The 18527-nt window shown below is 37.9% G+C and overlaps 3 long non-coding RNA genes across 3 annotated transcripts; 1 reads left to right on the forward strand and 2 right to left on the reverse strand.

Moving 5' to 3' along the window:
• Window positions 1-6155: 6155 nt before the first annotated feature.
• Window positions 6156-7615, reverse strand: LOC137573337 (uncharacterized). Its single transcript, XR_011031858.1, has 3 exons — window positions 7420-7615; window positions 7216-7375; window positions 6156-6272 (listed from the first exon to the last, which is right to left on the reverse strand). It is a non-coding gene; the product is annotated as an uncharacterized lncRNA (long non-coding RNA).
• Window positions 7616-12785: 5170 nt separating this feature from the next.
• On the forward strand, window positions 12786-13985 carry LOC137573179 (uncharacterized). The gene is made up of 3 exons (XR_011031839.1): window positions 12786-13542; window positions 13599-13731; window positions 13798-13985. It is a non-coding gene; the product is annotated as an uncharacterized lncRNA (long non-coding RNA).
• On the reverse strand, window positions 13768-15802 carry LOC137573109 (uncharacterized). Its single transcript, XR_011031831.1, has 3 exons — window positions 15461-15802; window positions 15257-15416; window positions 13768-14313 (listed from the first exon to the last, which is right to left on the reverse strand). It is a non-coding gene; the product is annotated as an uncharacterized lncRNA (long non-coding RNA).
• Between the last annotated feature and the right edge of the window lie 2725 nt (window positions 15803-18527).

Here is an 18527-nt window from a genome sequence, read left to right on the forward strand (position 1 = left end):
AGTCACACAGTGCCGAAGATGCCAAAACAACAGCATGGAGAACAATTCAAGACCTAGCAATAGTGTGGGCAGTACGCAAGCTGAGACCATATCTCGAGGGATACCGATTTAAGGTGGTGACAGACCACATGGCGTTGAAGTGATTGAATAGTATAGAGAGCCCCACGGGCCGCATAGCTCGATGGGCACTGGAATTACAACAATACGATTTCGAAATAGCATATCGAAAGGGCAAATTAAACATTGTCGCCGATGCACTATCAAGACAACCGATGGAAGGGTGCAAAAGAATAGTAGACAATGGCGCCCGATTACGACAAGCAAACAAAGAATGTGAGTGGATTCAAGATATAATACAGAAAATACAACAACAACCACAGAAATATCCAGATTACATAGTAGAAAACAGCCAGGTGTACAGGAATATTCCGCATAGAGCAGGCCAAGAAGAAGTAATATCATGGAAATTGTGTGTGCCCAAGACGCTACGGAACCAAGTGATGGAAGAAAACCACACTTCCATAACGGCAGGGCATACAGGAAACAGGCGAACGATTGCTAGAACTGCGTCAAGATATTATTGGCCAGGAATGCAACGAGATATCAAGAAATTCGTGGGAAAGTGTACAACGTGTCAACAATACAAACCCAACCAACAGCAAGCAGCAGGGAAAATGCTGACGCAAATACCGGATGAACCATGGGCCACCGTCTGCGCTGATTTCGTCGGACCCTTACCACGGTCGAAACATGGAAACACAATGTTACTAGTAATCATTGACCGATTTTCAAAATGGACAGAACTGATACCCATGCGAAAGGCAACTGCGGAGAATCTAATCAAGGCCTTTAGGGAAAGGATTCTGTCGAGATTTGGAGTTCCTAAAGTGGTAATAACGGACAATGGGGTCCAATTTACTAGCAGAACATTTAAGAAAATGCTAGAGGAATGGGGATGCCACCACCAATTAACAGCACCATACACACCACAAGAAAACCCAACCGAAAGGGCAAACAGAACAGTGAAAACAATGATTGCTCAGTTTACCGGTGAAAATCAACGGAATTGGGATGAGAGCTGGCCGGAAATAACACTGGCTGTAAATACTAGTCAATCAGAGTCAACTGGATTTACGCCAGCATATGTGATACAAGGACGTGAACCTAGAATGCCAGGCGCGATATACGATAGTGTCACGACAGGCACAGGAAAGCAAAGCGTACCACCAGAGGCGAAGGCAAAACAAGTACAAGAGCTGTTCGAGCTAATAAGACGTAATCTGGAGACGGCGTCACAAGATCAGGCACGTCACTATAACCTAAGGAGGAGAGAGTGGAGACCAACAATTGGAACCACAGTATGGGCAAAAGAACACCATCTCTCGAATGCGGCCGAAGGATTCGCAGCAAAGTTGGCACCAAGATTTGGAGGCCCCTATGAAGTGACAGGGTTTTTGTCTCCAGTTATATGTAAATTACGGCACAAAGAAACAGGAAAAACAGAAGCAGAATTCGCCGGAAGAGGCGACCCACTTCTGACACGATCCCAACGCCGCTGCCAACAGCTCGACGCCGCAGCCAGCGCCCTATGGGCATCTCGGGATTTTTTTAAGGGACCACGCTCGACAGAGCCGGCAGTCTTAGTTTAGACGTGGAACTAATTGACTCAAGTATACAAGTCATGATCAACCAAGGGAGTTTTTAAGGCCTTACGAGTAACCTTAAAGGCTCAGACTAGTGAAACAAAACAAGTGAAAGGATCAAGAAAAGTCAGAATAATTCGAGACGGCCTTACAAGTAACCTCTCAAATTATCCTATAACCAGCAAGTCCTTGGAATAGGACTAAAACACCGTGTTTAGGCAAGAATCGAGTAAGGACAAACTGCTCCAGGACGATCCCCAGCATATTGGAAGGTACAAGGATATATCCTGTTACCGAAATTCCAGGAAAGAGCTCGGGACTCCTCTAAAAGAAACTTGTCATATCCAACCAAGCCCATAAACAATCGTAAATAAACATACCACCAAGACAAATCATTAAACAAACCTATTCTAATTTCACCGGGGCACAAAATAAATTTTGTTGTGCCGAACCTAGCCCAAGAGATAATTGTAAATATCCCGAAGGACGAAAAAGGATCGTTACAAGTCTCTCACTCCGTATAGGTAATTTCGAAGTGTTTTTAAAGCCCAAGCGATTGCCAAGAGTTCCCTTTCATTAATCGCTAGATCGGGTTCGCTGTCCCGCAATATTCTTGAAATCATTGTTGTAATAGACTGACTCTGGCGAGGTTTTTATACCTGCCCTAGCAACAACAAAACCGAGGTATTCGACGCTTTTTTTGAAAAACTTCGAATTTTTCTGGGAAACTCTTATACCTGCATCGCCTGCAGAATAATGTCAATGTGAAATACTAAGGGCGCTTTTTAGTCCGAATAAGAGTCGACAAAATTCGTACTTCCCACTGTTGACAGAGAAGGCGATTTTCTCCCTATCCCCCTCTGCCAGCTCAATCTGGTGAAATTCCGACTTATGGTCCAAAGTTGACAAATACTGTGCTTTTTCCATGTTCGACAGTATTGTCGTAATAGAGGGAATCGGATACTTGTCCGGCACAGTTACTTGATTTAATTTTCGAAAATCAAGAAAAGAATGGCTTTTCTTTTTATGGCCGTGTTCGTCAACGCTTTTTTTGTCTACAACCCAAATGGGCGATCTAGGCGGTCGTATAATGCCGTCTCCGCATTAACGAAGTCAGATACCCCCAACGGATATTGATATAATCTTGAAACAACAGGTTCTCCCTGTGCTCGAATGGTTGCCACCGTGTTTATATTGAATGCTAAAGCTACATTTGGGTGTGAAAATGAAGAAGCTCTTAGCTTAATCATTTTCTTAAATTTCCCTTTCATAGCAGGAGGAACATCTTCTTCATCTATTTCAATGAAATTTACGTCCACACATTTTTGCAATTTAATATCCTCAGAGCCCCCCATTAAAAAAAATTTTGCCTTCCGTAAAATTGATGGTGGCGTTCACCTTTGAATGAAGAAAAACTATTTTTTCCGAAGAGGTTGATTTTACATTTTGTATTGACAGAGGAGGAGCCATGGATGGAACTAACTTGAAACGGACTTTGTTCTGGGACAATGTGTTTTAGTTCGGACAATGGTTTAATATAATATTTCCTCCGCTTTCGACTCATAATCTTCGTCACCGTCTGGGACAACCTGATTATGGTTCACATTTTGTCGACTTAACGGCAAATTCACGAAAGGTTTTCGCTGCTGATAGGCAGTTGTTTGTTTAAGCAGAGGATCAAAAAATATATAACCATATACAACGGCAGCACTAGTTTATTTCTAAATGATAAATGAATAAAAATTAAAAAATAATAAAAATGTTTTATCGAAGGTTGTCCTTATGGACCACCTTCCCCTTTATGAGAACAGACGTTCTCAGGTCTGCCTCCACTGTACCTTCCGTATATAACGGGGACAGTTTGTTACCTAATCGTTTATTGGACTTCACCCATACCTTGTCTCCAACCTGATAATTTTTGTCAGCTCTTTTTTTATTCCCTTGCATTGTTTAAACCGCGATGTGGATGGATCAGTGTCCATTGGTTCCACGGACTGAGTTTGGTTGCGTCCCTGAAGTTTCCATTTTGAACTGGTGAATTGTCTGGAACTTTGGTTTTCCTTGCCAGCATAGTGAAATGTGGTTTTTTATTTTGACCCGAATTGACCATCGTGATGGTACTCAGATTTCTTTGAATGTTCTTGGGAATTGTTAATTGAATTTTTATTTGCAAAGGTTGCAGCGAAATTGGCATACTCGTTACTGACTTGTGCCATCGCAAGGGCAATTGGCAGTCTTGGGCCTTGCCGGTAAAACGTGTGCCTTAAGAGACTTTTTCAGTCTGGAACGAATGAATGCAAGGCATCCTCCCGATGCCGCTCGTTGAGAGCTAAGGCTGTTGACATATCATGAGTCATCAACGTTTTGTTTGTTAGGAGGGTCAAAGTTTTTTCGACTTCGTCGTAATACTCTAAAAGGAACAATTCACCCTGCCTAAGCACACCCAACTTTTGTTTTATGACACGAGCTGGTGTTTTATGTGCGTAAGTGAAGTCTAGTCTTGCTAGACGGTGTTATAGGATGAAAGTGTTGAACTTGCCGTACCTTTGATTTTATTTCTGATTATTCCCAATGCTTGACGCCATTGCCTTGAATGCCATTGTACGGACGGAACAGATCGTATGTAAATGTTGCTGCTGACAGCCATGCAACATATTCTGTTTGATTACCACTAAATTCCGGAACTAATCCTACTATATCAAGTGGCTCCTTACACTCAACTCCTGGTACTACTTTTACTGTTTCATATACTTACTTTTCCGGTGTGGAAATTTTTAATTCATTAACTTGTCTGGTTAACGCACCTATTTTTTCTTCTAACTGTTCCGCGAATTTGCTTTCTAAGTGTTTACCTTGCTTTATTCATTATATTAATTACTTCTTGAGCATTCATTTTTCTTATTTTATTCTTTTTGCTTTTGATATAACAATTTTATCCCTCACCCAGCTTAGCTAACTCTTCGTCACTGCAATTATTGTCACTTGTCATCAAAATTTTCACTATTACACTTTGTTATGGCAAATAGGGTGATAACCAAAAATTTATTAAAAATTTTGTTGTTTTTTTTCCCCCTAAAAAAGGAAGGGAAAAAGGAAATCAATAACAAAATTCTCACTTACATGAAATACATTGACTGCAATTCCTTAATATTTCTCCATATTTAGTTATACTAAAGTACCCAGGTGTCAGTCAAGTGTCAGAGTAATGGGCGTTGATGACGATGTTTTGATGTTGTTTTGTTGCGACTTTAGTTCTCCTAATTTTTGTTTATTTTGCCACAAATTTTATTTTGCGAATATTATTATTCACACGCGCCATGTTTTCCGTGGATTCGCGCTTACTTTTCGAAGCATTTCGCCTACGGATTGTTTTATTTTATTTACACGTTGGGCGCCAGTTATTTATATTAATTCGATATATTTGATCTTTATTGGCGACCGACTGGTCGACTCCAAATATTGCTAGAAACTAAACTTATAATATCTTATTATGTCGCAAGAAACCCACAGCTAACCAAGAATAGCTGAATCAGCGCCTCCTGCCATCCAGTTGATAGCCGCGGTCAATGCGCCTCAACTGAAGGATAATATTTCTGTGGGACCGCCTAATTGCTGACGCTGCGTCTGCTGCTATGTCGCAATCGCTTCCGTTCACTTATTTGTTTGGCTGGTCATAATTTATATACTTTATAGGGTAACATACATTTTGGCGACTTTAATATACCATTTCACCCTATGGGTCTATGGTATAAAAACACTGGACAAAATGGGTCGGAAGAAACAATACAATATGTACATACAAGTGTATAAATGTGTGCAAGTCGTTATGAAAGAGCGGGAAACCTCACACTTTTATTGGTATGTCACGTGGTACGATAAAAATATTGATAATAATAAATGTTGTACTTATCAAGAATTCCGCCGATGCAAGCTGAAGGAGCGGAAGGATATCCGGCTCGAAGGGCCGATGTTCGTGGAAAAGCGGTTATTTCCGGAAAAATCCAAATCAATACCAACACTTGGCGGTTCCCAATTTCTTCTGGTATGGTGAGTTGGTACAAGTAATTAAAAACGAGCGAAAACTTCGTTTTAAACACTATGGTTTATTTACAGGCAAATATCTTCACACACCAAATAATTCGGTTAAAGAAAAACTGAAGTTAATATAAAAAGTGCGGGTGGTCCTGGAAAATTCTCGAATTAGAAGGCCAATAGCGATTCCCATCAGAATTAAATTCACTTTTTTGGAGTGACTGTATCCGCCGAGGATCAAAAAATCCTCCTCACTGCTCACTGCTCTTCGCGGCTCACTGCTTTTTACCTGGTGGGGTGAAAACACATAAATTTGCAAATTTTTATTTGTATGTCAGTATTCATTTATTATAAGTATTGTGTTTGCTTTATATTTCCCCATATTTAAAACAAAAGAAATGAACGAAGAAAGTCTGGATATTTAAGCGGAGGATCAAAAAATACATAACCATATACAACGAAACTTAAAAGAATTTCAGCTAAAAGTGGTAACATGCTAAAGGCCGACACCTCCAGAAACAGAAACATTTCATTTGGCCACCACTTTAATAAACAGAGTGCTGGCAACGTAATAAGCAAAACTGTTTTTTCGTGTACCTGAACAATTTAAGAGAAGAAAGTATGAAAATAGACAAAATGAAGTAAGTAAGTCGTTTCGCCAACTTTGGTATACCATGCATCAGGTGAAACAAATATTTTAAATTTCGAAAGACCAAATGTATGTTTATTAAATTATTTTACATGACTCATCGTAGCATATGCAATCTCGCTCATTCTTACAAACACACGCGGATTTTAGCGCCGCCAGTAGCCTACGGCCAACTCCTGCCTTTTTGAATTAAAGAAATTTTGAATTTTGAACTAAACAAAATCCTCGCGCATACTAATCCAGTATACATATCAAATTCGGTGTCACTAGCTAGTATAGTCTTTATAAATTGATTTTATTCAATTTGCGGGGGCGAATGGTGGCTTGGTAAAAATTTGAAACAACCTCGATAACTGTTCATACTGCACAAGTCTACATACCAAATTTAGTGGCTCTATCTTTTATAGTCTCCGAGATCTACTGGTTCAAACGGACGGACATGGCTAGATCGTCTCAGCTGGTAGTGCTGATTAAAAATAAATATACTTTATGGGGTCGGAAAAGCTTCCTTCTGCCTGTTACATACATTTTGGCGATTTTAATACACTATTTCACCCTATGGGTGCATGGCATAAAAATATCAAAGAGGCTTACTTCGGTTGTGCCGCAGTTTATATACACTTGCAGTTCTTGGTCATAATATTTTTATATGTTAAAACTACTTTACTGTAACTTAATTCATCAATGCACAGACAAAACATTCCAAATATCATTTATATTTTTTGTTCGTCTTCTTCAACATTCCCTTGCATGTGTGCATGTACCATACTGCGATAGGCACGCATACCCATACAGGTGATGTAGCGTTGCGTTTGAGTGTATGCGTGTGCATCGAACCAATTTTCTAATAGCCTCTGCAAGGGTATAAAAAAACAGCCTACAAATACATGCTTGATATGAGAATAAAAAAAAACTAGCAGCAGTGTTGAATAGAGATAGTAAGAAGCCAAGTTGGCTTCTTCGGTGAAGAACTGCCAAATTTGTAGGTAGCGAAGCAAAAAGTGTAGTACCCAAACAAATTAACGCCATATGATGATTTGAAAAATATTTTCTATAAAAGATGGAAGTCATTGAACTCCTTCAAATATACCATACTTTAATTTAAAAATAATGTTCACTGAACACCAAAAGCTGGCAACTTTGTCTTCAAATACTCCACGATTCACTGGAAAAAGGCGACTGATAACTTCCATGAAGGTTTTTAATGATCGTAGCCAAGGGTACCAAACAAGTCCAAATGTCGATAAAACAATTGTTGCAATTAGTATAAACTTAATTGCAACCCATGAAAAGCTGAAAATAAAATTAAAAATTTTTGTTTTAATTATTTTATATACATACATACATATACATGTATACATATACATGTATACAGCTGTGAGCAAAAAAATAGTTGTTGCATCGCCCATTTTACTTAAAGCATAGAAAGTTATGTTACCGGCGCTAGACCAAGATTTTTTAGTATGCAAATTTATTATTGGACATGTTATTATTTATATTGTAAAAAAAAAAACCACTCCATTTTGATTTTTCGAAAATAATGAAGATTTTGTGTCAACAGTGCTAAGTTGAGGCTAGCAAAATAATAGTAGCACATAATTTAAACACAACAAAGTTTCAAAGTATAGAATATTATTTTAGGGAAAAAATAACAAAGACCAATTCAATATCAGCCCATTAATAATTAGTGGCATGTCTACTGAAGTCTACCGGCGATTGGCTGTGTAGCAGCTACTCTCTTCCTCCTTGTCCATAATATTTTAAAATGTTCCAAACTCTTTTTCTGTAACTCAATTCATCACTGCACAGACAAAACATTCCAAGTACAATTTACATTTCTTTTTCTTCTTCTTCCCCATGCATTCTGCGATTGGCACGCATATGCGTGTGCTCAGCTGCTCTATGGGTTTCAAGCAACGACGAAGTAGTATCCGATCTGATTGAAATTTCGACACATGATGTTTTATATTCAAAACTATCTTATAAGAAAATTTCATAGAGATACTCCAGTTTCAACATCTATGTTTCTTCTATAACTATATGGTGTGGTGGTCCGTTCCTGACAATTTTCATAATTTATCTGCTTTAGCTCAAATATCAGTTTCATCCCGATAGCTCCTAAGATGGCAAAAGTTGATTTTCACTGACGGGCGGGCGGACAGACGGACATGGCTATATCGACTCAGCTTCTCATTCTGATCAATAATATATACTTTAAGGGGTCGGAAACAACTCCTTCTGTGCGTTACAAACAGCTGACCAATTTTATAATTCCCTCTACAAGGGTATAAAAACAGCCCGACACCAACACACTTCATTCGCCATGTTTAATAGTCTTGGTGGACTTTACTCCGTGTTTTTCGGTCGACGAACATTTAGTCTAGATTTCACAAACAACACAACTTTGGAGTCATCTGACCTCAGTATGTTGTGTCATTTCGCCACAGGCTAATTTATGTGCAATTTTGAGTATTCAATTCGTTTTTCTATGTTCTTCTGTGGGAGAAGCGGAACTTTCCGAGGGCTGCGAGCGTTCAAGTTATCTAGTGTTAAGTCTTCCCGCACTGTCCGTACACGGGCCGGCACTTTAAGCTCTTCCTAGATCTCCACAGCAGATGCAAACTGACGAAGCCTTGAGGCTCGCACTATTGTTTTTTCTAATTTGAGCGAGATTTTAAGCTTTCGGCCCTTTCTTACTATTATTTTTTCTCATCTGTTAATGCATTTTGAACTGCAGTTGTAAAACCTTTAAACATTTTTCGTACTTCTCTGTAAGTTTTGCCGTCAGTTATAAGGTTTTTGTTGTGAATGCTCTTCTCAAAAGACATTTGGATATCACGGCCCATTTAAGTAGGCAAATTGAAATATTTTAATGAATCTTCTATCGGGAACACTTGACACAAGAAATAGATTTAAAAAATCCAACCTTCTAGCAATAGTTTAAGTTTCCTGCATGGAAAGTTCCTTCACTACTATTATTTTGCTCTCTTAAAAACGATGCCTATTGAAGTGTCCGATGGTTCCGGGCAATCACCCATTCCAATGGATATTGCCGATAGTTCTAAAAGTATCGAGGGCATCGTAAACAAGTTGACGGCTGCAGTGGGTGATGTGTCCAACGTTACTGCTGCCGCTGACGCTTCGGGACCGCGGCCTCTCGTTGGCATACCACCTAAAAAACATATATTTGTTTCTAGGCTAGACCCTGTTGTCACATCTGATGATGTAATAGCCTATATTCGGAAGAAAGTTAACGTCTCGAATAGAAGAAGTTTAAATTTTCTTGTTCTCGGGACATTTCGTCCTTTAAAATTAGTGTTTCTGCCAATATCTTCGACACTATATGTCGAGAAGACTTTTGGCCGAAACATATAATAGTTAAGGAATATACTGTAAAAAGAAAAATCGGCAACCGATTCTCTTGCCAACAACAACAACTAATACTATTCCTGTCACATCAGCATCTGCTGGTGTGTCAAAAAACTAGCTTCATCCCTTAGCCTGGGTTACCAGAACGTTAGAGGACTGAAATCTAAACTTTCTAATCTCTTTGTAGATAGTCTTTCTTTTGAGCATAACATTCTAGCTTTTACAGAGACGTGGCTAAGACCTGATATTGCTGATGCATCGGTTTTTTCCACAAACTTTTCTATATTCAGACGTGACCGGATTTCTCGCATAGGTGGTGGCGTTCTGATAGCTGTTGATGCTGCTTTATCATCTGAAATGATTAAATTTTCTAGTACCCAGGAGATTGAGTTTGTCAGTGTTAAAGTAAATTTTAAATCTTTTAATGCTTTCATTACTTGTTCCTATATTCAACCATTGTCAGACATGGTGGTATATTTAAATCATTTAGAGGCGATTCAGTTTGTCTCCTCTTTAGTTTCCAGTCAAGACATGCTCATAATTGTAGGTGATTTTAATTTACCCGCTTTAGCATGGTTGGTGACCACACCAACAGATGAATGTACCATGTTGCTGCCCTCTTTGTCACATGTCTTTATTGATGGCCTTCTAGGCTTATCTTTATCCCAAGTCAATCCTGTCTTAAATTCTAATGTAAAATCGTTAGATCTTATTTTTGTATTGGATTCTTCTTATTGTGATGTTTCTAGGATTGAATTAAATTTAAAAATTGAACTGCCCTTCCTTTCACCATTACTTGGTTCAAAAGTTACCTCTAACTTGGTGCTTTCGTAAGACTGACTTTGCCAGCCTTAATGAAAACATTACCACTACCGATTGGTCTTATCTGTACAATTGTAGAGATATGAACTCAGCTGTTCGTTTTTTCTATGATACTCCGAATTCACTCTTTGATATTTGTGTGCCTCTTGGTAGGCTGAAGCGGCTTAACAAACCTCCCTGGTTCTCTCGTGAGTTATCCAATTTGAAAAATGTGAAGACACGATATTATAAGAAGTTTCAAAAAACACGGCGTTCATCAGATAATGCTCTGTATACAGTCGCTCGTTCAAAATTCATGATGCTTAATACACAATGCTATACGAATTATCTTCAGCGGTTTAAGCTTCAGTTTTCTTCTGACCCTAAACAATTTTATAATTTTGTTAATTCTAACGTAAGACCTCTGTGCACCCATCTTTTTTGTCTTTTCAAAATAAAAAAGCGAGCACTGATCAGGCAATTGCCGTTATGTTTGCGAGTTTTTTCAAAACAACCTAGTCCTTAACGGAATATCGAGCAAGTCTGTATCCTTATCATTTAGACAAAGCTAATTGCATTTTCAATCCAGTGATTGATGAAAGTTCTCTTCTTAGCGAACTTAAACTAGTTAAACCTAATTATTCTCCGGGGCCAGATGGTCTACCTAGATGTGTACTCAGATTTTGTGCAAACGCATTATGTAAAGCCATTTTAAAATTGTTTTTATTGTCTGTCGAATCTTCCTCTTTTCCATCTATTTGGAAAGAGTCGTATATCTTTCCTCTGCATAAAAATGGCAAAAAGTCCGAAGCCTCTAACTACAGGGGTATCTCAAAATTGTCCGCTATTCCGAAAGCTTTTGAGAAAATTATAACTATTTCGCCATCCCAACATGGGTTTGTGAAACGTAGGTCTACAACCACTAACCTTTTAGAATTTACCTCTATAATTATCAAGGGGTTCAAAAATGCTAAACAAACTGATGTCATATACACTGACTTCAGCAAAGCCTTTGATTCCGTTAATCATACTCTATTACTTCCTAAGCTGAGCGACATTGGGTTTCCACACCTTTTCCTTTCTTGGGTTCGAGAATATTTAACAAATAGAAAACAGTGGGTACTTTTTAAGTCTTTTTTTCCGATTCCTTTTCTGTGACTTCTGGTGTACCTCAAGATAGTCATCTTGGCCCTCTGCTTTTCACACTATTCATTAACGATCTTCCATCAGTCATTGTTCATTCGCGTGTGCTTATGTATGCTGACGATGTCAAGCTTTGTCTTACTTATAAAGATACAAATTCATTTAGTCGGCTACAAGCTGATCTTAAAAACTTTCAATCCTGGTGCCAGTTTAATCTATTAAATCTTAACACTACCAAATGTAAGGTAATGACTTTTTTTCGTAAGTCTCTTCAACTGGTCACTTATTTTCTAAACAATAGCCCTTTAAAACGTCTAAACAATATGAATATTTTGGGCGTAGTTATGGATCTTAAGTTAAATTTTAACACCATAATTTCCACCACGGTCGCAAAGGCCATGAGTGTCCTGGGTTTCATTAAAAGATGGTTAATAGAATTTGATGACCCCTATACAACTAAAGTTCTTTTTACTTCGCTTGTCTGTCCAATTTTAGAGTATGGATCTTGCATTTGGTCACCTCAATTTGAGTCGCACCAGATTAAACTTGAATCCGTTCAAAAGCAGTTCTTGCTATTTGATCTTCGTGGCTTAAGCTGGGATCGCAATGTCCATTTGCCTTCGTATTCTAGTAGACTTCTCTTGATTAACCTTCCGTCCCTAACTAACCGTAGAATTATGCTTGGTGTCATTTTTGTGCACAAGCTCCTAATTGGTGATATCGACTCGCCCGAGTTATTAGCTCAGGTAAATCTGTCGGTACCATGTAGACGGAGTAGACATCCTTTGATACCTTTATCCCTTAGTCGTTGTTTTTCTAACTATGCCTTGCATGAACCTTTTAGGGTCCTCTGCTCTGATTACAATCTTCTATTCCCTGTAATCGGGCCAGAGTTTTCTATTAATATGCTTAAAACATCTATCCTATCCCATTTAGTTAATAGATAGCTATAGTAATATTTGTTTGTCTGTTCTATTGTGTATTTGTCCACGCGATTCGTGCCGTGCGTTATACGGCTGCACCCCTCTTGAACGTACTGCGCATAGTATCGTCAACGTCCGCTAGACTAAAAAAAAAAAAAAAATACTCCGCGATTCACTGGAAAAAGGCGACTGATAACTTCCATGAAGGTTTTTAATGATCGTAGCCAAGGGTACCAAACAAGTCCAAATGTCGATAAAACAATAGTATAAACTTAATTGCAACTCATGAAAAGCTGAAAATAAAATTAATAATTTTTGTTTTAATTATTTTATATACATACATACATATATACATAAATACATGTATACAGCTGTGAGCAAAAAAATAGTAGTGGCATCGCCCATTTTACTTAAAGCATAGAAAGTTATGTTAGCGGCGCTAGACCAAGATTTTTTGGAATGCAAATTTATTATTGGACATGTTATTATTTATATGCCATTTCGCCACAGGATAATTTATGTGGAATTTTGAGTATTCAATTCTTTTTTTTATGTTCTTTTGTGAGAGAAGCGAGCTTTCCGAGGGCTGCGAGCGTTCAAGTTACACGTCCGCACTCGGGCCGGCACTTTAAGCGCTTCGTGGATCTCCACAGCTGAGCAAACGGACGAAGCCTTGAGGCTCGCACTATTTTTTCTAATTTGAGCGAGATTTTAAGCTGGGGAACAATTGACATGCCACTATTCAATTTTTGTGCAGTTTTAGCGAACAGCTAGCTGTGGAAATAAATGTACATGTGGGGAAGAAAATTTACATATGTATGTATGTGGGTGGAGTAAATTTGAAAGTAAGTTTATTGCAAATATAAAAACACTGGACAAACACAAAATGGGTCGGAAGAAACAATACAATATGCCCATATGCACAAGTGTATAAATGTGTGCAAGTCGTTATGAAAGAGCGGGAAACCTCACACTTTTATTGGTATGTCATGTGGTACGATAAAAATATTGATAATAATAAATGTTGTACTTATCAAGAATTCCGCCGATGCAAGCTGAAGGAGCGGAAGGATATCCGGCTCGAAGGGCCGATGTTCGTGGAAAAGCGGTTATTTCCGGAAAAATCCAAATCAATACCAACACTTGGCGGTTCCCAATTTCTTCTGGTATGGTGAGTTGGTACAAGTAATTAAAAACGAGCGAAAACTTCGTTTTAAACACTATGGTTTATTTACAGGCAAATATCTTCACACACCAAATAATTCGGTTAAAGAAAAACTGAAGTTAATATAAAAAGTGCGGGTGGTCCTGGAAAATTCTCGAATTAGAAGGCCAATAGCGATTCCCATCAGAATTAAATTCACTTTTTTGGAGTGACTGTATCCGCCGAGGATCAAAAAATCCTCCTCACTGCTCACTGCTCTTCGCGGCTCACTGCTTTTTACCTGGTGGGGTGAAAACACATAAATTTGCAAATTTTTATTTGTATGTCAGTATTCATTTATTATATGTATTGTGTTTGCTTTATATTTCCCCATATTTAAAACAAAAGAAATGAACGAAGAAAGTCTGGATATTTAAGCGGAGGATCAAAAAATACATAACCATATACAACGAAACTTAAAAGAATTTCAGCTAAAAGTGGTAACATGCTACAGGCCGACACCTCCAGAAACAGAAACATTTCATTTGGCCACCACTTTAATAAACAGAGTGCTGGCAACGTAATAAGCAAAACTGTTTTTTCGTGTACCTGAACAATTTAAGAGAAGAAAGTATGAAAATAGACAAAATGAAGTAAGTAAGTCGTTTCGCCAACTTTGGTATACCATGCATCAGGTGAAACAAATATTTTAAATTTCGAAAGACCAAATGTATGTTTATTAAATTATTTTACATGACTCATCGTAGCATATGCAATCTCGCTCATTCTTACAAACACACGCGGATTTTAGCGCCGCCAGTAGCCTACGGCCAACTCCTGCCTTTTTGAATTAAAGAAATTTTGAATTTTGAACTAAACAAAATCCTCGCGCATACTAATCCAGTATACATATCAAATTCGGTGTCACTAGCTAGTATAGTCTTTATAAATTGATTTTATTCAATTTGCGGGGGCGAATGGTGGCTTGGTAAAAATTTGAAACAACCTCGATAACTGTTCATACTGCACAAGTCTACATACCAAATTTAGTGGCTCTATCTTTTATAGTCTCCGAGATCTACTGGTTCAAACGGACGGACATGGCTAGATCGTCTCAGCTGTTAGTGCTGATTAAAAATAAATATACTTTATGAGGTCGGAAAAGCTTCCTTCTGCCTGTTACATACATTTTGGCGATTTTAATACACTATTTCACCCTATGGGTGCATGGTACAAAAATATCAAAGAGGCTTACTTCGGTTGTGCCGCAGTTTATATACACTTGCAGTTCTTGGCCATAATATTTTTATATGTTAAAACTACTTTACTGTAACTTAATTCATCAATGCACAGACAAAACATTCCAAATATCATTTATATTTTTTGTTCGTCTTCTTCAACATTCCCTTGCATGTGTGCATGTACCATACTGCGATAGGCACGCATACCCATACAGGTGATGTAGCGTTGCGTTTGAGTGTATGCGTGTGCATCGAACCAATTTTCTAATAGCCTCTGCAAGGGTATAAAAAAACAGCCTACAAATACATGCTTGATATGAGAATAAAAAAAAACTAGCAGCAGTGTTGTATAGAGATAGTAAGAAGCCAAGTTGGCTTCTTTGGTGAAGAACTGCCAAATTTGTAGGTAGCGAAGCAAAAAGTGTAGTACCCAAACAAATTAACGCCATATGATGATTTGAAAAATATTTTCTATAAAAGATGGAAGTCATTGAACTCCTTCAAATATACCATACTTTAATTTAAAAATAATGTTCACTGAACACCAAAAGCTGGCAACTTTGTCTTCAAATACTCCACGATTCACTGGAAAAAGGCGACTGATAACTTCCATGAAGGTTTTTAATGATCGTAGCCAAGGGTACCAAACAAGTCCAAATGTCGATAAAACAATTGTTGCAATTAGTATAAACTTAATTGCAACCCATGAAAAGCTGAAAATAAAATTAAACATTTTTGTTTTAATTATTTTATATACATACATACATATACATGTATACATATACATGTATACAGCTGTGAGCAAAAAAATAGTTGTTGCATCGCCCATTTTACTTAAAGCATAGAAAGTTATGTTACCGGCGCTAGACCAAGATTTTTTAGTATGCAAATTTATTATTGGACATGTTATTATTTATATTGTAAAAAAAAAAACCACTCCATTTTGATTTTTCGAAAATAATGAAGATTTTGTGTCAACAGTGCTAAGTTGAGGCTAGCAAAATAATAGTAGCACATAATTTAAACACAACAAAGTTTCAAAGTATAGAATATTATTTTAGGGAAAAAAATAACAAAGACCAATTCAATATCAGCCCATTAATAATTAGTGGCATGTCTACTGAAGTCTACCGGCGATTGGCTGTGTAGCAGCTACTCTCTTCCTCCTTGTCCATAATATTTTAAAATGTTCCAAACTCTTTTTCTGTAACTCAATTCATCACTGCACAGACAAAACATTCCAAGTACAATTTACATTTCTTTTTCTTCTTCTTCCCCATGCATTCTGCGATTGGCACGCATATGCGTGTGCTCAGTTGCTCTATGGGTTTCAAGCAACGACGAAGTAGTATCCGATCTGATTGAAATTTCGACACATGATGTTTTATATTCAAAACTATCTTATAAGAAAATTTCATAGAGATACTCCAGTTTCAACATCTATGTTTCTTCTATAACTATATGGTGTGGTGGTCCGTTCCTGACAATTTTCATAATTTATCTGCTTTAGCTCAAATATCAGTTTCATCCCGATAGCTCCTAAGATGGCAAAAGTTGATTTTCACTGACGGGCGGGCGGACAGACGGACATGGCTATATCGACTCAGCTTCTCATTCTGATCAATAATATATACTTTAAGGGGTCGGAAACAACTCCTTCTGTGCGTTACAAACAGCTGACCAATTTTATAATTCCCTCTACAAGGGTATAAAAACAGCCCGACACCAACACACTTCATTCGCCATGTTTAATAGTCTTGGTGGACTTTACTCCGTGTTTTTCGGTCGACGAACATTTAGTCTAGATTTCACAAACAACACAACTTTGGAGTCATCTGACCTCAGTATGTTGTGTCATTTCGCCACAGGCTAATTTATGTGCAATTTTGAGTATTCAATTCGTTTTTCTATGTTCTTCTGTGGGAGAAGCGGAACTTTCCGAGGGCTGCGAGCATTCAAGTTATCTAGTGTTAAGTCTTCCCGCACTGTCCGTACACGGGCCGGCACTTTAAGCTCTTCCTAGATCTCCACAGCAGATGCAAACTGACGAAGCCTTGAGGCTCGCACTATTCTTTTTTCTAATTTGAGCGAGATTTTAAGCTTTCGGCCCTTTCTTACTATTATTTTTTTTCATCTGTTAATGCATTTTGAACTGCAGTTGTAAAACCTTTAAACATTTTTCGTACTTCTCTGTAAGTTTTGCCGTCAGTTATAAGGTTTTTGTTGTGAATGCTCTTCTCAAAAGACATTTGGATATCACGGCCCATTTAAGTAGGCAAATTGAAATATTTTAATGAATCTTCTATCGGGAACACTTGACACAAGAAATAGATTTAAAAAATCCAACCTTCTAGCAATAGTTTAAGTTTCCTGCATGGAAAGTTCCTTCACTACTATTATTTTGCTCTCTTAAAAACGATGCCTATTGAAGTGTCCGATGGTTCCGGGCAATCACCCATTCCAATGGATATTGCCGATAGTTCTAAAAGTATCGAGGGCATCGTAAACAAGTTGACGGCTGCAGTGGGTGATTTGTCCAACGTTACTGCTGCCGCTGACGCTTCGGGACCGCGGCCTCTCGTTGGCATACCACCAAAAAAACATATATTTGTTTCTAGGCTAGACCCTGTTGTCACATCTGATGATGTAATAGCCTATATTCGGAAGAAAGTTAACGTCTCGAATAGAAGAAGTTTAAATTTTCTTGTTCTCGGGACATTTCGTCCTTTAAAATTAGTGTTTCTGCCAATATCTTCGACACTATATGTCGAGAAGACTTTTGGCCGAAACATATAATAGTTAAGGAATATACTGTAAAAAGAAAAATCGGCAACCGATTCGCTTGCCAACAACAACAACTAATACTATTCCTGTCACATCAGCATCTGCTGGTGTGTCAAAAAACTAGCTTCATCCCTTAGCCTGGGTTACCAGAACGTTAGAGGACTGAAATCTAAACTTTCTAATCTCTTTGTAGATAGTCTTTCTTTTGAGCATAACATTCTAGCTTTTACAGAGACGTGGCTAAGACCTGATATTGCTGATGCATCGGTTTTTTCCACAAACTTTTCTATATTCAGACGTGACCGGATTTCTCGCATAGGTGGTGGCGTTCTGATAGCTGTTGATGCTGCTTTATCATCTGAAATGATTAAATTTTCTAGTACCCAGGAGATTGAGTTTGTCAGTGTTAAAGTAAATTTTAAATCTTTTAATGCTTTCATTACTTGTTCCTATATTCAACCATTGTCAGACATGGTGGTATATTTAAATCATTTAGAGGCGATTCAGTTTGTCTCCTCTTTAGTTTCCAGTCAAGACATGCTCATAATTGTAGGTGATTTTAATTTACCCGCTTTAGCATGGTTGGTGACCACACCAACAGATGAATGTACCATGTTGCTGCCCTCTTTGTCACATGTCTTTATTGATGGCCTTCTAGGCTTATCTTTATCCCAAGTCAATCCTGTCTTAAATTCTAATGTAAAATCGTTAGATCTTATTTTTGTATTGGATTCTTCTTATTGTGATGTTTCTAGGATTGAATTAAATTTAAAAATTGAACTGCCCTTGCTTTCACCA

Source organism: Drosophila tropicalis, unplaced genomic scaffold (genome assembly GCF_018151085.1).
Source record: "Drosophila tropicalis isolate 14030-0801.00 unplaced genomic scaffold, ASM1815108v1 contig_1002, whole genome shotgun sequence".
NCBI lineage: Eukaryota > Metazoa > Arthropoda > Insecta > Diptera > Drosophilidae > Drosophila > Drosophila tropicalis.